The sequence below is a fragment of the Dromiciops gliroides genome, chromosome 2 (assembly GCF_019393635.1).
Source record: "Dromiciops gliroides isolate mDroGli1 chromosome 2, mDroGli1.pri, whole genome shotgun sequence".
In the NCBI taxonomy this organism is placed as follows: domain Eukaryota; kingdom Metazoa; phylum Chordata; class Mammalia; order Microbiotheria; family Microbiotheriidae; genus Dromiciops; species Dromiciops gliroides.
This window is the reverse complement of record NC_057862.1, coordinates 114,239,549-114,248,610: the sequence shown is the minus strand read 5'-3', so window position 1 is coordinate 114,248,610 and position 9,062 is coordinate 114,239,549.

The window sequence follows — 9,062 nt, the reverse complement described above, 5'->3', positions numbered from 1 at the left end:
AGGTATGGAAGACAGCTAATAAGAAGGATCACTAAACATGCTGACCAATGAATGTCTTTCTAGATTATGTAGGTATTCTTCCAAAAGAACATTTCTCAATGGGATGGTATACTTTTTTAGAGATCAGTCATATTTCCCAGTAGTCAAACTTGATAAAATAACGGGTATCAATATTCAACTCACCCCTAAACCAAATTCCAGTGGCATTTTATCAGAAGCCCTCTTCATTAAAACAAAAAGGAAATGTAGCACTTGAAGTTATTTTAGATCTACTGCTTAATGGCCTTTATAAGCTAGAATTGTGAGTTGTATTGAACAAAACAAAGTCCATTTGAAAAAAGCCAAGGATAAAAAAAAAAGGGTAAGGGTAAAGATCTTGAGATAGAGTAGACCAAAAAATTACTTTGGGACAGCAATGTTTGATTATATTTAAGGTAATCTAGTAGTATATTCTCTCAAATGGGCTGTCATATGCAAAGCTTTATAAAAAACAACACCTCTTCTACTCTATTGAACACTTTCTGGTGTACCCTGCCTAGTTGGTGGCCCTATTTATTCTGATTGCTTTTCAAAAAAAAAAAAAATTCTTGTTCTCTTTTGTCTTTACATCACTTTCACTTCCAAATATACTTATCCTCCCTCACCTTACCTCCAAAGCCATCTCTTCTAACATTCTTATCTTTCTTATTTAAAGAAAGAAGAAAGTAGAGAAGCTGTTCAGCAAAACTAGCATGTTGACAGAGTTTGACAACGTGCAGTGCCCAATACCCCTAGTCCGTTAGCTCTGGAAACAGGGGAGGGAGATTCATTTGCTCATCTCTCCTTAGAGGCCAGACTTGGTCATTATAACTACATGGTATTTGGTTCCTTTTTTGTTATTGTTCTTTCATTTTATATTGTTGAAGTATGTTTTGTTTTCTTGTTTCTACTTTGCATCAATTTCATCTGTCTTCCCATGTAGATATCTCTATATTCATCAATTTTTATGACACTGTAATATTCCATTACATTTGGAGGTCTTGTGTTTTAAAGGGGGCATGAAGAAAATAGGGGTCATGACTAAAAGATAGAGGAAATGGGATCATTAGCACTGGAAAAGAAAACTTTAAGAATAGGGAAAGCATAGGCAGATTTAGACAGCAGGAAAAGCCAAAATTTGGCAAATTTGGCAATAAGGTTGATTAGTTATGATGAAAGTTGCTAAATCTCCTTAGCTAGAGATCTTTTAAAAAGGAGGCCCTCATTGTAGCCTGTTGTCTGAGAGATGTGGGCCCAACCGAAGATCCGCAGATGAACCGGATAGCCTTGGAGGTTTAATTTCACTCTTGGGCTAAGCAATTTTCCTTCATAAGAATCGTCACGATTGCCCTAAAAAGCACTTGGAGAAAATCATTGGATAGAAGTGATGCTCTAAACACAGGTTGCCTCTCTTCCTTTGAAGATGGGATGGTAGAAGTTTAGGGTCAGTTTGCCATTTTTTAAAACAAAAAATTTTATTTGTTGAACAGCAGAGTAATTCTAAAACTCTAACTTCTAGAAAAATCACTTGTTTTTGCCTTTCTTGTAACTCTCTCTAAACTTGACCTTGACCTCCCTCTTAGCCTTACATTTTTAATACAGGATCATGGATCATATCCTTGTTGACAAGTTTTCTCCAATGGAATATCCACAGAACATCTGGTAGACATGAGGTGGTTGTGATTATAAACTTTCATGAAGGACTTGATTTTTTATTTCTTGGCAATCTTTTTGCCCAATGCTTGTGTCACTTTATGGGGGTAACAATTGATACAAGCCGCCAGGATATATACCTGTAGAACCTGTCAGAGGTCCCAGTATCAGTGTTTAGGGGGCTTGGGGTTTTTTTTGAGGCAGTTGGGGTTCAGTGACTTGCCAAGAGTCATACAGAAAATGAGTCCAGATTTGAACTCTGGTCCTCCTGATTCCAGGGCTCTATCCACTGTTCCACCTTCCTTTACTCACCTAGCTGTCTCTGCATCACCTGTATTCTTGACTATAATGGCTTTGTGTTCAGAATACCTTTCACCTAGCTACCAGCACCACCTTCTTAGAGTTCGTGAACTTGTCCATTGTGACATGAAGCAGCCAGAAGCTAGTTTTCTATTTTATTTTAGGCAAAAATACTCAAACAGGTCAGTAGCTTACTAGAAATAACTTATGTGGTTTTTTGTTTGTTTTTTGCAGGGCAATTGGGGTTAAGTGACTTGCCCAGGGTCACACAGCTAGTGTTAAGTGTCTGAAGCTGGATTTGAACTCGGGTCCTCCTGAATCCAAAGCCGGTGCTCTATCCACTGCCCCACCTAGCTGCCCCAACTTATATGTTTGTGAAAGAAAACAGGCATTATGTTGCATGTTTATTTTGTTTCTACATGGCCAAAATTTCTCTCAGTAATACTTCTCCTTCCTACAAGTCTTCCCACGCTTCTCTGTATTCATCATATTTGTCATTTCTTATAGCAAGGTAATATTCCATTACCTTCATGTACCACAATTTGTTTAGCCATTCCTCATTCAGTGAACATCTACTTTGGTTCCAGTTCTTTGTTTCTACAAAAAGTGCCTCAAGAAATATTTTTGGGATAGGGCCTTGCTTTCTTTTTCAGTGGTCCCTTGGGGTCTGTATCTAGTGGTAGAATCTCTGGTTCAGAGGGTATTGATATTTTAGTCACTTTACTTGTGGAATTTTAATTGCTTTTCAAAATGGTTGTACTGATCCACAGCTCCACCAACAATGTACTAGTGTGTCCATCTTTCCACAGCACCTCTAGCATTTAACTATTTCCACCTATTAATATCTTTGCCCAGGTTGCTGTTAAGAAGGAATAGCTTGTTTTTCATGGGATATTTCCATTGGTGCACAGACCACAGAACAACTTAGGAGACTGGGAGAGGGGGTTCTCTGCTTTCAAGACAGCAGGCCAAGAAGATAGGAAATGGGGCAGAGGGGGGGCCGGGAAGTGAGTCAAAAATTGAACTTCTTACATAGAGTAAGGTAGGAAAGAGTTTCTGCTTCTCCTCCCCTCTTCCCCCTACCAGTCTCTATACAATGAATTCTTTTTTCTTTTCTTTTTTGGTGAGGCAATTGGGGTTAAGTGACTTGCCCATACAGCTTACATCATACAGCTAGTAAGTATCATGTGTCTGAGGTCAGATTTGAACTCAGGTCCTCCTGAATCCAGGGCCAGTGCTCTATCCACTGAGCCACCTAGCTGCCCTAATACAACTAATTCTTACTGCTTTCTTCCTCTATCCATATTTCAGATATGAAATACAAATATGTAACCCAAGAAATTAACTGGACTATTCTAGAATTAAAAGTTCCCAGAAATGAGCCTAACCATGTAATCTTTTGGTACCTTTGCTCGCATTCTTCCAACTTTCTAATGTGAGTCAATGGATTGCCATGTATTGGAGCTTGAAAGGGCCTTGAGACATTAGTCTAATGCAGTCTATTTATAATGAGGACACTGAAGCCAAGAGAAGTCCAGTTACTTTCCCAAGGTTACATAGTAAGCCAGTGGCAAAACCAAGACTGGAGCTGGCAACTGATGTAAAAGTTGACATGAAGTAACTGGTAAAAAAAGGTCAGTTTCACACGCTAAGCAGATCTGAATGATGATAACCACTTATGCAATCCTTTTTTCCCCCAAATCAAAATTTACCTCAAACAAAATAAACCTTAAAGCCATTTACTTCTCAGTGTTCTTCCCAAGTTTGTAGGGTTTACATTTCATTGTTTATGCCTGTTTTCTTTTTCTCATGTTGGGACAAAAACTTCCAACTTGCATCTCTGCTGAAGGCAGATACATGAGAGAAAATGATTTAGAACCAAACCAGGGCTTATATTTTGCTTTGTTTTGCATTTTGTTTTTGTTTTGAAGATTAGGTTCCTCATATTTTTCTTTCATTTCCCTTGTTCTTTTCTTTTACTTAAGATTGGGAAATCTCATTAACCCTGAAAACCCAAACAACAACAACAAAAAGTCCAGTCATCATGCATTCACTCTTGGTGAAATGACACATGCCTACTGGCCACTTTGATCCCTTCTCTCCGAAAGCTGGAAATACAAAACTGAACATCTTCAGCCTTGGAAATTTAGTTTTCTCTAATGTTCAAGGTAAAGGGAGGAGGAGAAATCCATACAAGAAGAGGGGAAAGTAGAATGGACCATGTGAAGGGAACCACAGGCAAGACACTATTTAGGCAGCAGAACTCAGAGCCAACCTCTTGGCTAGAATCTATCATCCTTCTCTCTCAACAGAAGGCTGTTTCTGGGCTAGTCGCTATAGAAATTGCAACATTTGGCCTCTGTGGCAGTATGATCTGTACCCAGGGTGTTTGTTGCGTAGGGGGGAGCTTTGGCTCCTTCTTCTTGCTCTTAGTCAGGTCCCAACACCATCTCATGCCCCAGATGTGCCCAGACCTGCTGCCCCTAGATAGATGTCTTTTGGCAGTGGGGTGAAGGTAGAAGGGTTCATCCTCTCTCTTGGTGTTTCCTGATTCTTCTGAGGAATGTGCATCGACTCCCTGTATCAATCCTTAGAAACTCTCTGAAGGAGAGAGCCACCCTTCACATTCTTTCATCTCATAAGGGACTTGATTTGGGTTTTTACCCAATATCTGTAGACCCATTACTGGTACAGTGCTTCCTGCCATCTATCAACAAATAGTTGAGTTGCTTTCTACAACACTATCAAAATGTTCAGGTAGCAGGGGCTCTTCAGACCTTACCATGAAACCCCATCTGTTATTGATGCTCAGATCTCAGTCTGTTTTAGATGATTATTAGTCAAAAACTGTATATGCCCAGAAATTGAGCTCTTAATGCCATCTACATCTTAATAATTTCTCCTACAGAAGCCTGTGGGTTCTTTCCCCCTTTATTGGGAAGAATATTTACACTCCTGAATGGGGGAGTTATCTATTTAAAAAAATAAAAAACCCAAACCTACATTTCCTTTGTAAACTGTCATCTTCCAACCTATTACCATTTTATAACTTATGAGTCAGGCTGGAGACTGTTCTGGAACATGACCATGAGACAATTTTTACCAAGTTGTGTAATTTAAAAAAAAAAAAAGGTCAAGTACCTAATGTTTATGTCAATGTGGAGATTTTGAGGATTTCATTTCTTCACTCTAGAAATTCCCAACCTGGAATATATGAACCCCCAGGGGATACAAGGTTTTCAAGGAATATGGGACTACTTGGCAAATATATCATCCTATTGAAATTAATCTCTGTATCTTCTCTGTATTAATCTTGTATGTTCTGATTTATGTATGATGTCTTCCCACTAGAACATAAGGTCCTTTAGGGCAAGTCCTGTTTTTGCTATTTGTATCCTCAATGCATAGAATGGTGTCTGACACATAGTAAGTGCCTAATCAATATCTGATTGTTTAACTTATTGTTTTGTTTATTCTGGGCATGTGCCTGGTAAACATTAGACTTTATTTCATGTTGAAGAGAGGGTAGGGGAAAGTTTACTGAAATCCATGACATACAGGACCAGAAAAGGTTGTGTAAACTATTAGACTTTATACTCTTCTCTCTATACACCTTGAGGGAGGGAAGAAGGGAATGGGGGGGGGGAGAGAGAGAGAGAGGGATGCTCCTTAGAAAATGCTGGTTTCCAGGGGCAGCTACATGGTGCAGTGGCTAGAGCATGGGCCCTGGATTCAGGAGGACCTGAGTTCAAATCCGGCCTCAGACACTTTATACACTTACTAGCTGTGTGACCCTGGGCAAGTCACTTGGCCCCAATTGCCTCAAATGCTGGTTTCCTAAAAACATCAGTTCATGGAATAGTTCATTCTTTTTTTTTTCCTGTGGGGCAATAAGGGTTAAATGAATTGCCCAGAGTCACACAGCTAGTAAGTGTGAAGTATCTGAGGCTGGATTTGAACTCTGGTCCTCCTGAATCCAGAGCCAGTGCCTTATCCACTGTGCTACCTACCTACCCCGGGATAGTTCATTCTTAATTCAAGTCTTAGCTCTGTCACTAACCAGTTGTTTGACTTGAGGCAAGTCATTTTCTTTTTCCAGGTCACTATTTTCCTCATCTGTAAAATCAGAAATTGGACTAAATGATCTCTAAGGTTCTTTCTAGCTTTAATATTCTCTGATTCTGAGGTCTTCATTGCAGTGGTTCTTAGTGGTTTTGTTTGTCATTGGCTTTTTTTTGTTTTATTTTTAGTCTATCCTTTCCTTCTCCCTTTGAAAAAAAATGAAAATCTGTAGTAAAGCAAGTGGAAACTTAAAATCACCACCTGAAAAAAATGTGAGTTAAGCTCTCAGCACAGCATAAATTGACCAGTTGGAATGTTCAAGATTGGTTGAGTTCCTGTTACTATAGGAATTCTTAACATTGGGCACTTCCTGACTGTGTTGAGTTAGAGCATACAAATAGAGCACGCTACTACCGAAGGTTTCAGCAGGTAATAAAACTTATGTATGACCCCACCCCCACCCCCAGCTGAAAATAGTTCAATGATCCAATGCTCTATTCCTCCCCAAACTAACTGGGAGGCATCTGAAACCACAGCCTCCTGGCAGTGAACAAGGTACATCATTGTAAGCTAGAAAACCATGGCCAGTGTACCAGGAGAATGGGGACTTCCTGGATGGTGAGTAAGTAAAACCATCTATGGTTTCTAAAGCACCTTCAGGTAATATGATGGGAGCAGCCAGTTTCTCCTTTTATCACAAGCTGAATGGGGGGAAATGCCACATCTCTCCACTGATCATGATCTTTGCTGACCCCTAATCTTGAGCCCATCTTTCCTCCTTTTTAAACAGTTCATTGAATACCTTCTTGAAGTCTCCTTTATAGGTGGTAAAGGGACCAAATAAATCCCAGATGTACAAAGAATTAGACTTATTTCTGTGAGATACACAAATGCACCATAAACTTGGTCTTTCCGTTTAGAGTCACTCTAAGGTTCTGCACATGCATGGTAAATACCAGGCACCCCTTTTGTTCTTATCTCTCATGTGGAAGGTGTATAGTATGATGGAAAGGAGACTTTGGGTGTGAGCCCCACCTCTGCTCACTTCAGGCCTGGCTGTGTGGCCTTGGACGACTCTAGGAGTCCTCCTTCCCCTCTGAAATGCTGAGCAACCTGAGAAGAGACAAAGTCTTCTAGGAAAGACAACAGTTAAGTCATCTTCCTTTTTCCATTCCACTCCCACCTGTTTTAATCCACAGGAAGTTCATAATGCCCTGCTTTACCAAAATTTTTCTGCACTACAGATGAGTTAACATAAAACTGATTTGTGCAAAGCAAGATATTTAACTGAAACAAACATACAAGTCCAGTTCATTTCCAGCACACTCAAAAGTGCCTGTCCAGAGTTTTTAGTTAGGCCGAAATCTTATCAAATTGAATATTATCTGATTTAAATGTGCCATCGTCTGGGGCTTGAGAAACTTTGTAATGTGGACATTCCCATCATGGTGATATTTAAAGGAACTGAACACATCTCTACAGGTGCCAGATGGTACATGGATATACAGGGTCTTCTGGCAACCGAGGTCTTTTGTTGGCCTTATTAATTTTTTTTTCATAAAAGCATACAAAGTTGAGTCAACCTACAAAAATACTGCTCAAATGCAGTTTTCTCTTTAAGCTGGGCAGCAACACCACTTGAAAGCCAAACTTTTGTGTACATCTTGTGTCGGGTTAAAGCCCTCTAAGAATGTGCGGGAATGGTAATGAAGATGAGAATGATGATTATAGTTGAATGCAGACAAGTCCTCCATAAAATGGTGAAGTTGGCAAAGGTTTTCTTGGGAGACCCTGGCCTGCCCTTTCTGTGAACTTCTTCCCTCTTCTGGGGCAACTCATTTTCCCCTTTTCCCAACCTTCGGCCACCCAGTGCCCTCCTGCTCCCCCAGCCTCTTCTTTCTGTCAGAACTAGAAATGATCTGATACCATTTGCACTTGGTTGATTGACGCTCATTTGAACTGCAGTTATAATGTGTTCTGTCAACCAGGCATTTGCCTTTTAAGTCCCTTATCTCTCATCATGGTCTAAAGGGCTTTGTCTCTCCTTAAAGGAGTTATAGGCATTGGGAAACAGGTGGGGGAGACATGCTTTTGGATAGGGGAGGTCCAAAGTCATACTGTGGGTTCATCTCCCCCAAAATAAACCCAATTTATCCTAATTATCTGTGTGGTCTTTCTGGGCCTCAACATCTTCATCAGTAAAGTAAAGGGGTTGGATTAGATCGCTAAGGTAGCTTCCAAAGTTAAATCCTTTGAGGATGACTACAGATGGATCATAAAAGATGAAGGAGCAGTATTTCTCCCCCCTCCCCCTGCCCCAGTCTTTCTGCGCGCGCTCTCTCTCTCTCTCTCTCTCTCTCTCTCTCTCTCTCTCTCTCTCTCTCTCTCTCTCTCTCTCTCTCTCTCTCTCTGTGGCTTCCAGCTCCCCTGGGATGAACAAGCTGGGTCTGGTTGGATTGAGGCTACAATCTGGGTTACAATGTTTCTGACTTCTTCCAAGACCTTGAGCTAGCCTTGCTCTGGCACAGCCCACCCCACCACCCCACTCTGGACTCGACCCCTACTTCTCCCTTCCCCCTCCCTTTTTTGATCACGGGTTGGACTTTTTTCTCGTAACCTATCCCTTAACCTCCCTGTCTGGGAGGCCCATATTGTGTTGTTCAGCACATCTGACCACCTTATTTTAGTTATTATTTAACAATATTTCCATACCTCGCCCTGTATCTCATCCTCCCTTTTTCTGACATCCAAAAAATCTACCTCATGCTCCCCCAACCTCATTTTATTTCTACCTCCATCAATGAAGTTTCAGATTAGAATGGGCATCATTAGAATGCACCCTCTTTTGTAGACAGAGGTATGATTGTATGTGCATCCCCTGACTTCAAGTAAAATCGTTCCACTTAAGTGTGCAAGAGAAACCTTCACAGTGTTTGCTGTTTTAAATTGGAGATAAAAAGGAATGCATTTGTGCTTTAAAAAAAAAGTGACTTAAAGCCTTCAGCTTATTTGCAGATAGGTCTGCGTTC